Source organism: Anolis sagrei, chromosome 3 (assembly GCF_037176765.1).
Source record: "Anolis sagrei isolate rAnoSag1 chromosome 3, rAnoSag1.mat, whole genome shotgun sequence".
Taxonomy (NCBI): Eukaryota; Metazoa; Chordata; class Lepidosauria; order Squamata; family Dactyloidae; genus Anolis; species Anolis sagrei.
The window spans coordinates 106,742,006-106,762,470 of record NC_090023.1 but is presented as its reverse complement, the minus strand read 5'-3'; the positions used below and the strand labels follow the sequence as shown (position 1 = coordinate 106,762,470).

Sequence of the window (20,465 nt, the reverse complement as noted above, 5' to 3'; positions counted from 1 at the left end):
CATCATTTACTTCTGGCCTTCATGCATAGCTCTCCTTGGTTGAAAAGAGGCAGAAGTGTCCTGTAAGGAGGGAACTCTGGAAATCTAACCTCATCACATTGAGAAATTTCCCTCTTATAGGACACTTTGGTCTCTTTTCAAGCATGGGGAGGCACAAAGTTCATCACACATCCCAGAGTAGAAAAGAGACAGAAAAGAGAAAGGAGGGAACTCTGAACACAGGCCAGCAATCGTGTTTAGAGCTCCTACCTCTTATCACACTTTACTCTCATGGTTCCAACTGAAAAACAGGTGCGATGGGAACCATCAAAGTTTCCCGTCCTGTTTCATTTCCTAGATGCCAGCAGTCACTTGGATCTTATGGGGTTTGATGCAGAACATTATGATCCCATGGAAAGAAATAGTTTTAACATGGATCACTGACTCTTGAATCCTATGGGGTTTGATGCAGAACAATGATCCCATGGAAAGAAAGTGTTTTAATCTGGATCTCTGTCTCTTATATCCTATGGGGTTTGGTGTAGAACAATATGATCCCATGGAAAAAGGTGATTTTGAATGGATACCAGTCTCCTTTAATGTAAGGGGGTTTGGGCAGGTGATCTCGTGGTTTTCAGATATTGTTGTTTCTCCTGATTTAAAAAAAGGAATACTGACCTTGTGATGAATATAAGATGAATGTACTGCCAACTCTTAAGTTTCCACATGTGAGTATGATGGGGAGGCAAAACTCGAAATGGAACTGCTGACAATATAAGAGAGGTGATTCTCTATGCTTAAAGGAATAGTTACCTTTGCTTTCCCATCTCAATGTGATAAGGCCATTTAATTTACTCAGCCATAGCTTTTTCATGTTCACAATAGCTACTTAGTATAATTGTGACATAGCTAAAATTCCCACAACCTACTATCTCCCCGACAGCTTCTGGTAATTGGAGCATAGTTAGTTGGTTTGATGTAGAATACTGGGCAAAGTCCACAGCTGCTTGAAATGTTGTACAGGAAATAATTGGTCTCTATTAGTTATTACTGAAATGGAAGAACAGTCATTGAAATTCTTGCTTCACTTGGTCTTTTACTTGTAAACAGTGTGTCTCTTGCTGTGACTTCCCACAGCCAAAATAATGACCACAGATAATTTACACTACTTTAAAGTAGATAATGAAAATACCAAAACAATCAAAGTCTTTCTATACTTTGGCTCAGTCAAAGGAAGACAAAGGAGACTAAGACTTGGTAGGGTAGTTGTGCAGGAACTAGGCAAGATCTTCAAGTCTATTGCACTTTTATCATATAATGAGACCACATGACTCATTATAAAAATAAGACTTGGTAAGATAGAGAGCAGTAGAAAAACAGGAAAATCACAAATAATCTGATGTATGATCTGCACTCAAAACAAGATCCTATTGTCAGGACAGAATACAATTAAGTAGAATGGTTTTAAATTCACAAGGAGGCCAGCCAAGGCTGTAATTTATCACCCTATCTATTAAATTTTTATGCTGAACAAATCATACATAAAATAGGGATAAACTAAGAGGAAGGAACACCAACAATTTACAAGATACTACAAAAGATAGTAAAAACTGAAGGTGCATCTCCACTGTAGAATCAATTCAATTTGACACCACTTTAACTGCCATGGCAGACTTTAGCCTTCTCTGCCAAAGGGTTCTGGCACTGCACCAAACTACAACTCCCAGTATACCATAACAATGAACCATGGAAGTCAAAGCAATGTCAAACTGCTTTAACTCTACAGCGGAGATGGATGACTACTGAAAAAGTCAAGGAAGTGCAAAGACAGAGTTAGAGCTAATTTTGCATAGTTTTTGTCAGTTATTAATCAGAATGGAAACTTGGAAGGGCAATTATGTAGTAACTAAACAAGACCTCAAAGTGTAAAGATCATAATAAATAGGTTAGGGTTGCCCTTGTCATTGTATTTCCAATTTCAATGTATGGTTTGAAATTTAGTGTGGTAGAAGTGTTCTATAAATATTATGGACTGTTAATAAGACAAATAAATGGATCCTACACCAAACCATGCCTGATCTTTCCCTAGAAGCTACGGTTACGAAACTGAGACTGTGGTTCATAGCCCTATCATGAAAAAAGAAGACATGACTAGCGTATATACTCAAGTATAAACCAACCCGAATATAAGCCAAGGCACCTAATTTTACCACAAGAAACCTGGGAAAACTTATTGACTCGAGTATGTGAGGGTGGGAAATGCAGCAGCCATCAATAAAATTACATGAATTGGGGCATCTGTAGGTTAAACGTTCTTGAATATTTATATAAATAAAGATAAGACTGTTCAACACTTATCTGTTCAGCCCCATGCCTTTCTGCCAGGACCATCACCTGAGTATAAGCAGAGGGGGGCTTTTTCAGCCTAAAAAGAGGCTGAAAAACTAGGCTTATACTCGAGTATATATAGTAAATAGAAAAGGCAATGATGCCTGGCAAGGTAGACTGCAATAGGAAAAAAAAAAGGTGCAACCAAGGAAGCAACAAATCCTCAGCAGAACTGTTGATAACAGGATATCTTGGGGGGCTCTCAATTATAGGGTATCTATAGCCAAAGTCAACTTCATTGCAATTAATAGCAACCCAGAAACCAACTATACGATATCTGGCAAAAATCCTATCTCTGGAGAAATGCACTCTTAAAACAAACAAACAAAACCGGTGGCTTTTTTTATATGCACATACAAGTTTCCTGAATATTTGTCTTCCTCTACTTCTTATTTTGTTTGTCTTGCCATTTCAAGCTGCAGTGCTATTTTATTATTATTGATACCAGGTCCTTTCCCTTACACACCGAATAATCACTCACAAGCCCTGCTGGAAGCCTGACATCTACAGATGAGCTTGGCACAATAATAAACTGGATGAGCAGCTTGAAATTGCAGATAGAAGATGCATTGTGAGAGCAGTTTGCCTTATTTTAAATCATGAATTATGCTAATAGTAGAGTTGTTGTATGTTTTGTTTCATGCTACCTGCAAAACAAGTCCTCTACCTTTCTCATAATACCCCAAAGAGTGAAACTTTTCCCTCTTACAAACCACCCATAGTACCTATTTACTCTTGGTATGGATCATATATTTTATTGATGAAATGAACCAACTCTTTCATCTTTTCCTTATCCTGCTTTTAAGTGTTGCATGATGACACCGGGAACCAAGATTCAATTCTTCGTTTATCTCTAAAGACTCACTGGGTGACTTTGGATGAATCACACATTCTCAGCTGCAGTAAAACCTATCATAGGTTCACTTAAGGGTAACCATAAAGTCACAAATGACTTGAAGATAACAACAACAACAACAACAACCATTTCTTATAATTTAATTGTCTCCATTACCAAAGTAATCAGAGCCAGAACCAAAACCATGTAGCTCTGGAAAGAGCAAGGAGATCTGCCCACTCTTTCTGCCTGCTTGGATATCTATCAAGGGAGCAACATGCCACCATTAGGAGCAACATGGACAGGAGACTGAGGGCAGTGGAGAATCCCAGTCCCAAATGGTGACTTTGGTATGGGTAGCACATGGGTTTTTTTTGCCTACTCTCTCCTATTCACTGGCCAATCTCCTGGAATGGTGATCAGCAGGAAGAGGTGTATCTCAGCAGACTTTGTGGCAGAAACAGCTATTTCTTGAACAGATAATTATTCTCCATTTCCACCAATTTTTCTTGATGCATGGGAACCTTGCCCCATTAAAAAGGTTTCTCTGGATTACATCCCAGTAAGCCCTGTTCTTGCTTACCTTGGTTTATCAAATGTGAGCACACAGCCCAATAGTTCCACTTGTTATATGAGCAGCTGAAGAAAACAGAGCAAACATGGGTCCTTTGTCTGATGAGTGCAAACTTGGCTAATGCTAGGTTTTTACATCACATTAAACAATGAATCAAAATCTGCAGTTTGTTTACTCAATATATGCAAATCCTTGCTTGAACAGCCATGTCTTAAGTTTTTTCTGAAACATTAGGAGCAAAGAAGCCAATCTAATCTCTTTAGGGAGGGTGTTCCATAGCCAATGGGCCACCACTGAGAAGGCCAGAAGCGCTGTTTTTCTTTCTTTCTAATTATTACAAGGAAACCATCACCTTTCATCATCAACAAACAATGATACTAAGATTTGTTGATATTTAAAAATACATTTTCTTGAAAAAAAATATGCATGAATAAATACATTTTATATTAGGCTTTGCATTCATGTATGCTTTCCAGAATGGCTTCCAAGCATCACAACATTCAAAAACATGTAGTCTGGGAGCATTTCAACCCACCACATGAAAATGAATGATCACTGCCCAACAATCTGCAAATGTCTTCCTGCATTCCCAGCTATACTGCTTCTCTTTTTCAAAGCCAAATCCAATCTAAACATTCCATATCCAGAAACCTCAAGTTAATCCACTCACAACATGACTTGCTTGTTGTAGGATGTAAGGCCTTCACAACATTCCCACCCTTAGAATATAGCCAAAAGTGTGAACAATTAATAGATAAGTAAATAATACATTATCAAAATACCATAGAAGCAATTCGGTGGTTCCATAACTAGGATTCAGGTGTTTGAGAAAACATGTTAAATACTTTTAAGCGTTGAGAGGTTATAATTCAAAGGAAAGATTTGATTGTCTTTCCTCCCTCTCTCCTTTTTTCAGGTTACTCGATTTAAGAAGCTGAGCATTGTTATTTTTAAGTTTTCCAAGTAGGTAGTTAACAGTCCCAGTCTTTTTAAAAAAGTGTTTCATCCTGCTTCTGTAGTTTTTTGGTCAGTTTGTTCATTTCAGAGAGCTCTATCAGTTTTGTCATCCATTCTTCCACTGTAGGTGTTGTTTGCTGTCTCCAATATTTTGTGAACAGTATCCTAGCTGCTGATATCATATATTAGAAGACTATCTCATGTTCTTTTTGGATTCATTTGTGGATGAGACCTAGTAAGAACATTTCTGGCTCAAAAATAATTTTAATGCTTACCATGTTTCCCATCATTTCCATTACTCTGTTCTGACACTGGGAACATGGTAAAGAGCAGAATTCAGTGGTATTTTTCTTTTCTTTTCTTTTTTCTTTTTGCACTTTCATGAAACCAAAAATGATGACAGCAAAGGAATTAGAATGATATATTCTACACTGGCTTAAGTGACTTGAGTGATCTGCCAACTCCTGGACTTGAAAGAGTAGAAATGGACTTGAAAGAGTAGAAAAAAGAGGAGGGCAAAGCTGTAGAGAAGTGTGTGGACTCTGGAATATGCAGAGTGTTGAAGGAGACCAAGGTAGAAAAAGCATGAATCCTGAGCATAACTTAAGGGTTTAACATATGAAGCAACATGACAACACAATCTTTGGCTGGAACTTGCTCCTCCTTCACTGCCCTGCTCTCCTGATAGGAATAAAGTGTTTTAAAAAGAAGATAATTAACTAATTGTGTTTGTAAAAGGCTATTTCTAATGGGGAGAGCAGCAAGAAAGAAGCAATGTCATGTGATAAGTTCAAGCTGAAGACACTGTTGTCCTTCTGCAATTGTGATTTGCCTGCCTTATGTGATAAACTCCTGAAATGAGGGAGCTGAAGTCCTCTGAAGAAAATGTACAATAGCTTCTCATTCTCATGAATGTCAATAAAGGGCAGCCATCTTGTAGCTCTTGTTCAAATCCCCTCCACTTTTTCACACAGTTACTCATTGCCAGCAAATGACATTCAATTTATAAATGAATAGTCATTCAAAGAGCAGAATTACTTGACCTTACAAAGGAGAGAAAACGTGCAGCCTAGCATAAGGTGAAAATACAGGTCTGAAGGACACAGCCAGGATACCCATCCAAACCAGGCAGTCAGCCACATAATGAAGATTTGTACTTCCAGTACTGTGTCCGTGCCTTTCTTTGAGGCCAGGAGAGTATCACTGCACAGCTTCCAGAACAGACCAGATCTTATGCCTTCGAGTTTGTTAGGCTATGAGTCTGACCAGGCAGAACCTGGAGGACCTCTCAGATACAGGGGAAGACCACATGGCCTCCTCCTGAACAACCCCAGCCTGAAGCAACAACAGCCAAAGTCATGAAGACCGACATGAAGTCTGAACAAAATGGAGACTTCCAAATGAAGGCTTCCTAATATACTGGCAAATGCTATAAAGCTGAACACGAGGCTTAGAACAAGATGGACACCTTCCAATATAATGGCAAGATCTAAAGCCTAACATGAGGTCTGAAAAAAGGAGACCCCCCTCCCGCCAATATAATTGTAAGAGCTTAAAACCTAAAATGAGGCCAAAGCTTAACTCCTAACCTGAGATATGCAATAAAAATAGGTCTCAGCATGTGATGATACAGTTAATGAGTGGAATTGCCTGTGCCTCCCTGTGACTCTCTCCAGACAACAATTCATTAAGCTTATTTTAAAGAAAGGAGTTGCCTGGAACCTTCCTATGTGGCCCAGTAATCATGACTTGTGGTTGAGGGAGTGAGAGTCACCCAGGCAGCAGCTTATTAAGAGTTTTTTTTTTTCTAAAGAACCTCCTCTGCTACAGAATGTGCCTTTCTTGAGGCAACCCAGGAGGGGAATTCTGCTTAGTGCAGTCACCCAAATCTCCAGCCCTTATGATCTGCTGGGAAATCTCTGCCAATAAATGCCAATTGCAGAAACTGTCCAAATTGGGGCAAAAGCACAGCAATGGGAACACTGCTATTTTCTGGAAAAGGGGAGGTGGAGCAAGGAGGTACAGTCGTAACCCCCATTAGGAATCTACCTCAAGCTGAAGCAAAGAGCACAGCAGGGGGCGGAGAAGCCTTAAATAGCCTACAGCACCCCTGTCAACCGGCCCCACCACATCTGGTCTCCTTCACAAGGGCCTTAAAATCCCCTCCCTTAGGCTTTGCCTGCCAGTTATGGGTGGGCCACCTTGGTTGCTTCCACTATATCAGCTATTGCTGCAAGTAATGACAATGTGACTAAATTGTCAAAATTTGGTTGAGATAGTGCTTGCAGTTCTGGAGGGACTAATTTAATTTTTGGATCTCATAGACTTAGCATGGGGATTTGGTTAACCACTTGAAATTGATTCAGTAATTTGAAGAGAATCAGTTTCATATCGGAGCCACACCAGATCTTATCATTTTAGTTAATTAATTTAACTGTTTTTGAAATATGTTTGACTGTAATGTCAAACATTTTTGACATTAAAATAAATTTCATTAAAATAGGATTTATCTCTGATTGGATATTCATAGAATTGCTCTCATCCCTCCCCACCGCAAAAGACATGAGTAATCTTTTAACTTGTCCATCTGTATTATTTTGACTATCCTTGAATCTAAATGTGGTGACCTTAATCATGCCCCCAGATGCTAACATTTTGTAGCATCATAGAGTTGGAAGAGCCCACAAGGGCCATTCAGACCATTCAGGTCTGATGATTTGTTTTATCATCAGATCTGAAGAGGCACTAGTCCAAGCTGTAAAGCATTTCTAACACAGCAAAAAAGGATCCATGAAGATTAGAAGTCTTCAGGCCAAAGTCAACATGTCCTCTCCATTTCACAGATGTAGCCTTTGAACACAGAAATGGGTGCTCTGTCTCCATATAGGTAATACACTGAACATTTTCAAAAGTATTTTTAAGAGCCCCATTCTTGCTTTTCTGCCAAATGTAAATGACATTAATTCAGAGGGAATTGGGGAGAGAGTTCAAATTTATATCCCAAGTCAGTCCAAATTAAGTTATATGGGGGCCAGTTTGAAGTAGGTCTCATATTTGATGGCAACTGAATTTGTTACATGCAAATACAATGACACAGGCGTATGATCTTGATCTCCTACGGGTTTGTGGATTTCACTCAAAAGAGCAAAAATTGTAAAAAAAAAAAAAAAAAAAAAGCATGGACATACTCCTGCACTTTGGCGAACTCTCTTTCTAAAATCTGGCTCCACTTTTTAAGACTGCTGTCTTCAGCAAGATAATACATTTCTGAAAGAACAGCAAGGGAGGCTAGTGAAATGAATAATAATTTGTCTGTGAAAGTACAGGTTCTTGCTCAGGTCATTGTTTTATTTCACTTCTGGGAATGCAGATAGATGTAGTTCCTGCATATTCAACCAATGAGATGTTCATTAAAACTCTCTCTTTGTATAATGACTACTATAGTACTTCTTCTGGGGTCAGATATCTAGACCTTTATTCACCTGGACTTATATGCCAGCAGTAAAATCATGTAAATGTCTACTCAGAATTAAATCTCATTGAGTGTATTCAGATAAATGGGTATAAAATTTTAACCTACTCATTTAGTACTACTTAGGCCCCTTCCACATAGCTGAATAAAACCCCACATTATCTGCTTTGAACTGGAATATATGGCAGTGTGGACTCAGATAACCCAGATCAAAGCAGATATTATGGTGTTTTCTGCCTTGATATTCTGGGTTATATGGCTGTGTGGAAGGGCCCTAACATTTAACATCTAATAACTAAATAATTAGTATCAATAAATAGTACCCTGGCTGTTTCACACAAAGATGGCTATCAACATCCAGTCATCCTCCATGGGCAAGATTGGAAGAAACCCGTGGTGGTGGTTGGCTCCCATGTCAGTGAATAATTAAGGACCTCATCACATAGAAGTCTTCAAGCTGGGGAACAGTGAGGGAATCCAGCGGGCAGTGGGGAAAACCAGCATTAATCAACCCATATCATCCCCTTCCCCATCACATTAGGAAAAATGTTGCTGCCTGGCTTTTCCCCCCACACTGTCCCTGGCTTAACTAATGAGAACATGGGTAGCCATCCATGTTTTCAGGACTCCATCATTGGGTGCTTCCAGGCGGAAGTATCCCTGCATCATGTGATGGGCTCCATCTGGCTCTGTCCTGGAAGCATCCTAGGATGGAGCCCAAGACCCATGTGATGAGATCCTAAGATACAGAACACAGTAAAGGGGGGGGGGTGGATTACAGGTGGTGTGTCTTTTATATTGAAAAAGTTGAAAACCCTGGTTATGGGAAGGGATGTTACAACTTGGAAATAGAGAATGGGAATAAAAGCATCAAGCTGCAACTTGGGAGCAAGGGGAAGATAGATTTCCAAAAAGTGGTTCTGAAAAGTACATGCTATGGATGCAAATTCTCACTAGTTTCAAATGAGTTTTCCTCATTTGAGAGAGAGTGAATTTTTTTTGTCAGTCTTGATGAGAATGTAAGATTTTTTAGCACAAATTATGCAAGTCTACAAAACTGTAATAACTGTTGCCCCAATGAATAGACATTTTGAGGGTGGCAGGGAATTCTCAATCAGTGGGGGCGTTCTCTCTTTGTGCACTTAACTTCACAAGGAAAAAAAATAGTAATCTTGTGCAGAGGCATTGTATGAAAAATGCAAAAGATTGGGTGTTTTAGCTCCCCCCCCCCCCCCAAAGCTTCAGCCTTTTCTTACATTGGAATATGAAATCTTATATGGGCTACTAATTTTTTGACAGATTCTTTCTATCAGGCTAATCTTGCCAAGAATGAAATCATTAATGTTATTTCTTTACAATCCAAGTACTGTATATGATAAGTGCATGATAAAGAACCGGAAATTGTGGAAGAAAATGAGTGAGGGAGACCATCTGGTGCAACGGCAGAGAGAAACTATTTTTATTATAGAAAATGAAACATAGCACAAACCATGGAGATGGGGATGGGAATGGGAGAGGAGAGAAAGCAAATTTTGAGTACGAATGTAACAGAATGAGTAAATAGTGGATTAAGAAGGGTCTTTCTATCATGTACCCCTCCCCCCCCCACCCCCATGCCACAGTTAGTCTCTAATACTGAAATAACATAGGATTAAATTTCCCGAGCAATAAAGATGTGGTGTCAATACAGTAGCCAAACATAACACAATAGATACAAGGATCTTCACCATTTAATCAATCTTCTTCTGGTAGGAAGGTAGTGACTGAGTGGGAACCATTTTTTGCTAAAAACCCACAAATGCTATGACTGAGATAGGACCACTCTACAGGTGTAGATCATATAATGTGAGAAGAGTTTCCAAGAGGCCAAAAAGTGGGATTTTTTAAAAAATGTATGAGTTAGCACAACCTCAATGCAGGCCACACAAAGTATGCATTACAGGTTGAGCATCACTTATCTGAAATCCAAACATCTCCAACATCTAAAATTGTCCAAATGGGTGGCTGAGATCATGACACTTTTGCATTCTGGTGATTTATTGTATGCAAACTGTGTTTTAGGTACAAATATATTAAAATATATTTTAGTGTAATTAGATGATAGTGTACTAGTGACAGGTTGTTTTTGTTGTTGTAGTTTATTGTGAAATGTGTTTTTTACATGTTGTACACCGCCGCGAGTCGCCCTAGGGCTGAGAGCGGCGGTTAACAAATGCAGCAAATAAATAAATAAATAAATAAATATTGTATATAGTTAGCTTCAGGCTATGTGTAAAAAATGTATATGAAACATAAATGAATTTTGTGTTTAAGATATGAATCCCATCTCCAAGATATCTCATTATGTAGGTAAATGCAAATATAGCTACATAGGTATATCCAAAATCCAAAAGACTTTTGATACAAAATTTTGGATGAGAAATAATCTATATTAATAACATTGAATCAAAAGGTTCAAGAAAAATAATTATTCTCTAAGTGGAAAACTGTACATAGAAGAGACTTTAACATATTTCATTGGGAACAACATTGATTCCAGTAGATGACAACTGAAGGTCTTCCACAGAATTTACTTTCAAATTAGCAGACTATTTTTTCCCTTACTTGTCAAGGTCAAACATTTGAAACTATACCTATTATTAGACAAACTAGTCATTTAAAACATTTTAAGCTTTCAAGCTAATAGCTCTTCTTGAGCACAAGCATTATTGATGTGGATAGCGATTGCATCAATAGCATGCTTTGAAGTATGAACTGAAAAATGTCAATGATCCTGTTATGCTGTGGCACGTCCTTTGCATCTGTCTAGGTTAGGCTGCTTGTGTATCCATGCATGTGAGCACAGGTGAATTTGTTTTGTGAATAAGAATTCTGTTAAAATATAAAAATATGCGTGATGTATTATTTCTCAAGTAAGATAAATAGTGTAAAAAATCAAATAGTGCTCTGTAAACATGCATAATGGGAAAATGTCTGTAGTCAAACATTATTTCAGTGGAACAAATCAAGGAAAACAAATAATTGATTGAAGAATCTAAATAAAGCTCTCTTCTCACACTCTTTTGGGCTGTCTGTCATTTCACAGTAACAAAACAAACCTCTGGCCCATCATGTCCTTTATTAGCCCATAAAGGAACTCCAGGTACAATATGATGATTCGAGGCTCCCCTCTACACACACACAGTCTGAACATGTTTAATGTCCCATTGAATCTATAGCTGATCCCTTTATGAAATTCATTTTCTGCAGCCTGACAATCTCATACAGCCATTTTAAAATAAATTCCCATGGCCTCACTTTCCAAGTGGCAAGACCAGCTAGCTCATTGTCAGATGCATCCATTGCTTTTTTTCTTCATTATCTTAGATTCAGTTTAGAAGATGTTTCAGCTCAGATCCACCCTCTTTAAAGATTTCAACAGGGAGCCCATATGGCTTTGTGATTTTTAATTGTCTGATGTCTTTGCTGAATTAATCCAAACTAGGCAGTGCTGCAAGCTCATCCCTGGTTTGTTGTTATGGGATTTGCAAGAGAACCTCTTCGGTCAAATTGGAGCTATGGTTAAGGAGGTTATTGTAGTACTCGTTCCAATGTAGTGCAATTGATTTTTTTTTATCCTTCAGAAGTTTGGTTCCATCTGATGAGCTTAATGGGTGTATGTCATGATTTGTTTAGCCATAGATTATCTTTGTGGTGTTAAAGAATCCTTGTGTGTCATGGACATCTGTGAGGTATTGGATTTCTTCAGCCTTTTTTGTCCACAGATGTTTTGAGTTCTCTGGTCCTTCTTTGGACACAGCTTTTACACTAGTATAGATTAGAAGTGTGCAAGCTTCGGGCCTCCTTTTTGTAATTGGGGATTTGTATGATTTGTTAATTACTAATCAGAAAGGGACCCTTCAAAGAATTTATGAATTGAAACAGCAGCCTCTGAAACTTTCAGAGAGATTTGTAAAGATTTGTTGTTTTGTCATCCATAACTGACTGGGGTGGGAGGGGGTAGAGGCTGATTTGATTGACAAGAGCAGCTTCGTGCTGTCCCCCCCCCCCCCCCGTCAGCCAATCAGAAGAAGAAAGGCAATCCTGCGACTTTCTGCAAAGTTGATCTCCTCCCCTCAGCATCTCTCTTTGTGTTTTTGCAGTGTTTATGGGAGAGATATAAAGACGCATGTTTTTGGAGATCTGTTCTGTTTATTTCCTAAATAGCACACAAGTGGCCAATAACAACCTTCTAGGATCCATGAAATGTTCTTTCATTTTGAGCTGATGTTAAAAATATATCTGAGAATTAAAAACATTCAGAACAATAAAACAAGATCACCAAAGAAACAAAATCACTAATATAATGCTTAGCCTGACATGATTCTGGTTTTAGGGAAAAGCTAAAGTAAAATACAGCCATCCTTCGGTATTTGAAGTTTTGACTTTTGCAGATTGTATTATTCATGGATTTGATTTTAAAAAAATCTCTCTACGAATCTCTGTGTCCTTCAGTATGATTCTATTTTCAGCCTTCAGCAGAAGTTGGCCATAGAGTCATGCTGGAAGGCTTATAAATTTCTTTATTTGCAGGTTTTCATTTTCACAGGGGCCCTGTGCCTCTAGCGCCAGTGAATGTGAAAGGCTAAATGTAGTAGCATTCAACCAAAATTACAAGACTTATGAAAGCTAAAAACAAAACTGCAAATCTGTTTAGTTTGCTCCCAGATCAAACTACTCAGAAAAAAAACCCCAACATATTTCTACTGATAACACTTTGCTTTTTATTCTTTTCTTTGACGTATGGCTATTTCCCAAGATAGTAAACGATTGGCGTCTGCTTTTAAATACTTGTATATGCATTAATTGGGATCCAACCCATTGGATTATGAAATTGGTGAAATTTCAAGTTGATACACGGAAATACAGAATTTTGCATAACTTGAGTACTATTTACTAGAAATGGCTCCAGAGAAAATCAGAAGGGCCACAAGATATCTGTGCTGCTAAAAACTTGAATCAACTGCACATTATGTATTCTTTAAAAACAACAATACTAAAACCAAGTACATCTAAAAGACAGAGAAAGAGAATGCTGTAACCCATGAGAGTAGAATTTTATAAGAGCTGAAAATGTCTATTGAACAAAGACACGTGGGCAAACTTGGGGCAGTTTTCTTAGAGATCTCAAATATTAGGAAAATAAAACTGAAATACTAATGATTTTCTGTGGAATGTTAAAAGGACTTTATTGAGGAATATGTTCACTGGAATCTAAGAAGAAAAGCCTTTCTTCTTATAGTTACACCTTTCAAATTTGTGTGACCAATGTGCCATACTTAATGCTTTATATTGCCAAGTGTGGATTGCTAGTACTTTTTAAGCAACGCTTAAGGTTTTCAGTATAAACTAGGGTTTTGTTTTATTTAGATCTGTACCATACTTGCTAGAAATGATACTTTTGATCATGACAAGAATAATTTTTCATAGCCTCTGAGGGGAAAATTTACAAGAATGTCCAAAATGTAGTTGGCAGAAACATGAATCCATAACACCTTCTTTTTCAGTCTCTTTTCTCTCTATCTCATGATTCATCTTCTTATTCTACTGGGCAATAAATATTGAAGCAAAATAAGACGAACACCATGAAATCTATGCTCTGAAACATTCTCTTCTATGTACATTCAGACTGAGAAGATGCAAGGAAAAGCCACCCCATAGCTACATTTTTTTAATCTTTAGTTGGGAATGGAGATGCAAACATTGGACTGTATTATAATTTTTACTTGATCTCTTTAAACTTAATCATATGACATACTATTATACCACTCAAACTAGATTTCTGCACATCAAAATATGAATACCATAAAAATTAAAATTATATAGTTTTCGTTGCAGGCTAGTAGAAACATCTGGCTTTGCATGGGTTAGATCAGCCCATATTTTTATTCACCAAAGCTTTCAAGCAAAGTTACACAACTGACAGATTTGGCCACACTGTCACACTTGGCCCAAATGAAGCTACAAGTACAAGGACTTCTAGAATGTCATTTGCTATTGTTTTCAAATAAATAAATGCATTAATCTGTTGTAGCATAAAAAGGGGTGGACGGCATGGGATGTGGGGAGCTGAAAAAGCAGCTTGCAGTACTTTTAAGACTGATTTACATTATAGCATGAGCTTTCATGAGCATGAACCCACTTCTTCAGATACTCTGAAACCAAGCCATTTCCTGAGTGCATTTGAGGGAGTGGGTAGATATTCATAACTGTTGTGGTTGAGCCTGTGATTATTTCATTGCCTGAGATTTCAGGGGACGGTGAGCAAGGTTCTGCAGTCCCGCAGGAGTCTAGAAATGGGGATTGTGGGCAGGAGATGTTAGTCATGATGAAGCTGAGGATTGTGGGATGGTGTAGCCTGCATTAGATGTTTCAGTACAAGCAGAGAAAGAGCCCGTGCTAGCTTTCCCAAGAGAGTCAAGGTTGAAATGTGAAAAGAATGAGCTAATTGAGGATTCAGAAGAAGTTGACTCCTTCGAGATAGACTGGTTCATATCTATCAAAAGAGACAGATGGTTGAGGGGAAACATCGTTCCCAAAGATTAATAGACAAGAAGAAACCTCCTGAATCTTCCCAAGGGAAAAGGCATAGTTTTTTTTAGTATACATGAGGGGTGATTGAGGCTGATTCCTCAGAGGAATCAACGTCTGGGTTTAAGGAAGCACTCCTCTCTCTTGTTCAAGTTTCATGGGCCTTGTATTTCATATCTTTAAGTGTATTGTTCTTGTAATTCTTGTATTGCTCCTGGATTATACTGGGTTTCAAGACTCTTGCAATCACCTTGGATCTTTGTCAAGTTTTTCATGTATTCCTATTCCTCTGAATTACTTTTGTGTGCCAAGTCTCCAGTTGCAGTTTGCCTGTGCCTTGGTGTTTGGAGTCCTGTTACCAAGCTTAAGCGACTATTCTCATGGACAATATTTTATATTACTTTTGCTGTTTTTTATTATTTGCTGAAGCTACATCTATCCTTCAATAAACTGCTTTGCTTATACTGGACTCTGGAGTGTGAGATTGGTTCAGAGGTGCCTTCCCAGCTCTGGTGTGCGACAATAATGGTTCATGCTAACAGGTAAATGAATTTTAAAGGGACTACCCACATGGACCATAAGTGGCAATGTTAATTCAAAGTGGAATATTCTACATCAGCAACATCATGGTCTGCACAATCAACAACCAAGCTGCCTAGCAGCTGGATGGTGTCCACATGGCCCAACAGTGCTAGAACTGGTTCAGCACCACTGGACCACCACCCTTTTCTTGCTGCCTTGAAAATGGCATGAGAATGGTAGTAGTCACTGCTTGGTGCCTGTAATGATGATAGCCAGAGCAATGAAGCTGTACAAGAGAGGGAAGGAGAGAAGGGAGGAATCATTCCCTCCTTTTCCCGATGGCCTTATCACACTGGCTATCATAACTACAGGTGTCTAGCGGTGAGCATCACCATTTTTATTTGTGGTGGCGGCTGCTGAAGCCAGATTGACTGGGGTAAGTGTTAATCCCACCCTCAGCTGTCCGAGTTTGGGGAAAGTAGGATGGTGGTGTGAACAACTGCAGTCACTTCCAAATAGAAAGAAGTCCAACTAATTATATTGGACCCAAACACAAGCAAGTTCTGGAGTAGACTGCAACTTTTTGTAATGGATGAGAAGGCCACATTAAGTAGATCCTGTGTGTTCTGTGGATACCACCAAGTTCATTCATATGATCTGTATAGATGGGCCCTGGCTAGATAATTTCCAACTATCTTCCAGGTGTTTCAGACTTCAGCTTCCCAAATCCTTGATTACTGGCCAAGGTGGCTGAGGTTTGGGTGAGTTGAAATCCAAAATACATGGAGGACTAAAGACTGGGCATCACTATCCTAAACTATTTCATTTGATTTCAGACTTCAATAACTGCAAACATATAGTCTGGTTATAGAAATCTACTACCCAGTGAATCCAGATGGTAATGCAAACATTCTAAACATACAAGCAAACATTTAAATTAGTAAAATCTGATGATTATACTTTTTAAAGGAACCGTGCACATGTGTACTCCCCTAGGATTGCCAGAATGTGAAAAACACATTTCTGAGATCTAGCTTTCAAGATCAAAATGCTGACTGACACACACAATATGGTTTAATCATTATTATGCTTAGCTACCATTGTCAACAAATACTGTACAGTTGACTAGCAAGCTGTTTAGCAAGGATGACTTTAGTGTGTTCTTCAACATAAGTACCATGATGGGCAACTCATATGTAGTTTCATAGTATTCAGATAAATTCAGCCTTATATTGCCCAATCATTTTGACTGACAACTAGAAAACAGAGCGTTCATTATGCCCAATTTTGCCTTGCCTCCCCCTTCCCCCCAATGCTTTCCTGTAGGAAGTTTGGGCCTCTGACATTGCCTTCTCAGAGCAGGAAGTGTTGCAGCATGTGCTCTCCTGACATTCCTTGCTATTCCAGTATGAAGAAATATCTTTTTTCTTTAAAAATCCATTATTTAGTTCTCAACTATTCTGTTTCCTTGATTATATTATGTAGTTCTTTTCTTCTTCTTCTTCTTCTGGGGACTTTTTAAGATGGTCTTGTGATTTCAATTATCAAAAGCCATTCTGAATAATGTGTATATATTTTAAGAAACATTGCCGAAATTCTTATGTAAAAGTGAACAAACAGATTTAAGTAACGATGGCTGAACATGGACTCTGGGGTCAGGGTTAGCCCAGATGTATGCTGGTCAACTTACTAATAACCTGATCTTGTCCAAGTCAGATTTTTTTTCTTTCTTTACTTGGGGAATCACCACTCCAAAATCTTGTATATATGTTTCTATTAGTCTAGAGATGTTTTAATTCCTGTCTTGTTGCAAATTAAATGAGCAGGAATGTAGAAAGTGGGAAGCAAAAACTGAGGCACTAAAACTGAGGCACTGAAACAAGAAAATGGTCCGAAGCTACACCAGTAAAATAATCCAGATATGATAGTACTCTCTGTTGGGCTCCACTTGAATAAACCACTTGATAGATTTTGGGTAACTTTTGGGAGGCTCAACTATGCCTAGGCTTACCTGCCACTACACATTCAGTATCCCAGGGCTTCCCCTTTTTTGGCATTGTAGATACTTTTATAAAAGTCTTCAATGTAAAATTTACACTTTTGAAAAGCCATTGAGAGAGAATTCTGTGCATTTTTAGGATTGATTTAAAAGTCCTTTTGCTCTTTGAAACAACTTATATTCACATAGAACAAGCATAAACAGCTGCTTCTTTTCTTTATTCAGAAAATAATAGAATCATAGAATAATAGTGTTGGAAGAGACCACATAGGTCATCTAGTCAAACCCCTGCCATGCAGGAAAAGCACAATCAAAGCACCCCCGCCATCCAGTCTCTGTTTAAAAGATTCCAAGGAAAGACCTTCTACTACACTCTGAGGCAGAGATGTCTACTGTTGAACTCTCATGGTCAGGAAGTTTTTCCTAACATTCAAATAGACTCTCCTTTCCTGTAATTTGAATGCATTGCTCCAAATCCTAGTCTTCAGAGCAGCAGAAAACAAGCATACTCCCTTTTCCTTATGACAGCATTTCAGATTTTTAAACATGGAGGTTGTAAAGATCCCTTACCTTTTTCAGCCTGGATGGCAGGGCCTAGGAGAAGTCTGCCAGCTAGTTTGCAGCTTAGGTGGGCCTGGCAAAAGCAGCAGTAGCCATTTTTAATCAGGGAAGGCACCATTTTAGAGAGGAGGAGTGTCTTAGGCCTGAGTCAGCATGAGAACGGCCAGGATTGGTTTAGGAAAAGGGGCGGAGTTTAGAGAGACTTGGAGGGAAAAAGAGCCTTTTCAGGGAGAAAGAGAGGAAGTTGGAGATTAGAGTAGGGAGAGAAAGGGTGTTTTAGAAGTTTGTGCTTGAGATAGTTTAGGAGAAGGCATTTTGTCATAGGTTTGCCAGCAAAGTCAGCTGAAGCAAACTGGAACAGCTATGAGGGGAAACATAGCTGGATTGTAGTTAGATAGGCCATAGTTTAGGGTAGCTAAGCTACAGAAGTAATCCTGACAGAGATTCAGTTCCTGTTAGGTTTGCTTGTTAAGGAAGAGAAGAAAATCTCTGTATTGTAACAAAGACAGAACCATTATATGTAACCATTACGCATTTCAAGACAAAAGCCAAAATTTCTCTGTAACAACCAAGATATTAAACAGCACTTACTTTCTTGTGTTTTTATCAATAAACTTTCATCGATTATTCAAAATTTTAAAAGCCTGAGTCAAGTGTGCCTTTGTGGCTATAGTTCCTTAAACAGCCTGAACTGTTTTTTTTAAAAAGAAGAAATAATAAGACACAGTGCTTGGTGGTCTTAAAAACACCTTTAATATTTTGGGCAGCTAGAGTGTTCCCTTGCATTACAGATTGGTGGCAGAGGTTGCGGGATTGATCGATTTGAGATCGATATCTTTATATTGGTGGCAGCGATGCGGGATTGATCAATAGCAATATCTTTATATTGGTTTGCAGCGGTGTGGATCGTGTAACATCTCAATCCAGAACATTTTTTGTGATAATCCTGAGGTAAATTCTTGCCAAAACGTGACACTTAAAAATTACCTCAGAGACAGGACATCTCTAGCGCCATTTTAAAACATACATTAGGCACCATGGCACCGCCTAAAGCAAAGAAGGGTACTTCTGAAGAACCAGAAAGAGAAGGGGATACAACTGCTTCTGTAGTTGAGGAAACTGAGACCCAAGTACAAGAGAGTGGGCAAGAACAAAGAGCTACCTCCTTGACAATTGAAAAGCTTAGGCTAGAAATGAGGTTGAGAGAACTTGAGTTTCAGGCAGAGAGAGAAAGAGAAAAGATGCAGATGGAGAGGGAAAGAATGCAAGTTGAGATAGAAAGGGAAAGAGAACGTTTAAAACATGAGGAGAGAATGGCAGAACTACAATTGAGAGAAAGAGAGAGAACTCCTAACTTAAGCCAACAGCAGGACTCTAATATGCAAAGAGTTTTAAAGAACTTTCCTCGTTATGTAAAAGGGGACTGTGTAGAGTCATTTTTGGCTAGCTTTGAATGGGCTTGCCATGATTTTGAGGTACCTGAAGCCAAAATGATGGTGTACCTGAGACCACTACTTTGTGGGGAACTTAGTGAGGTTTACGCTGATCTGAGAGAGTCAGAAAGTGCGAGTTACCTCATATTTAAAGAAAGGGTTAAGCTGAGGTTTGGCTTGACACCTGAACAAAGTAGGAAAACGTTCAGGGAGATCAAAAGAAAGCCAGGAGAAAACTTTTCACAATTGGGAAGCCGAGTAGAAAAAGCCTTAGAGAGATGGCTTGAAGAATGTAAAACGACCACTTTTGAAGAGTTAAAGCATTTAGTTTGTATGGAACAGTTTGATCCCCATACAAATCAGATGGTTCATTAAAGACAAGAAGATTAAACAAGTGTCAGATCTCGCAGTTTGGTTGGATGAGATGGAGCATGACTGGAATGTGAGTCATAGCTCAGGAGTCATATAGTGGGAGGAGGTTCCATATTGCCAGATATGGATAAGGTACAGGCAATACGCGAATGGCCTAATCCCAAAACCAAGAAACAAATCCGATCTTTTTTAGGAGCTGTAGGATTCTACAGACGTTTTATTCCTAATTTTAGTTCTCTGGCCGCTGTGTTAACTGATTGCACGAAAAAGACATCACCTGATAAGATAAAATGGACAACTGAGTGTCAAACTGCTTATGATTTACTAAAGAGTGCCTTAATGACTGAACCTGTGTTAATAGCGCCTAATTTTGATCAACCTTTCATTTTGACCACAGATGCATCCAAGGTGGGACTTGGAGCAGTGTTAGGACAGGAAAATGAAGAAGGTGTGGTACAACCTGTGCTGTATCTCAGTAAAAAACTAATAAAAAGGGAACAGCACTTATCGGTAATTGAAAGAGAGTGTTTGGCTATAGTGTGGGCCATCACTAAGCTAAAACCATACCTATGGGGGAGAAGGTTTACTCTTTGCACAGATCATTCACCCTTAAGGTGGTTACACCAGGTTAAGAGCACTAATAGTAAGTTAATTCGATGGAGTTTAGCACTCCAAGATTATGATTTTGAGATAAAGCATATAAAGGGCACTCAAAATGTCATTGCAGATACGTTGTCCAGAGCCATGAGTTAAGGTAAAAACTAGGATTGAAAAAGATATTGTATTTACTAGGTTAGAGTGTT

The 20,465-nt window shown here is 38.7% G+C and overlaps 1 long non-coding RNA gene across 1 annotated transcript in view; it reads right to left on the bottom strand.

Annotated features, from left to right (window-relative positions):
* The window catches only part of LOC137096640 (uncharacterized), an 83,270-nt gene extending 65,296 nt beyond the window's left edge, over positions 1 to 17,974 (bottom strand). The window contains exon 1 of the long non-coding RNA XR_010909570.1: positions 17,867 to 17,974. This is a non-coding gene — a long non-coding RNA (uncharacterized lncRNA). The remainder of the gene's footprint in view (positions 1 to 17,866) is intronic.
* Positions 17,975 to 20,465: the final 2,491 nt, after the last annotated feature.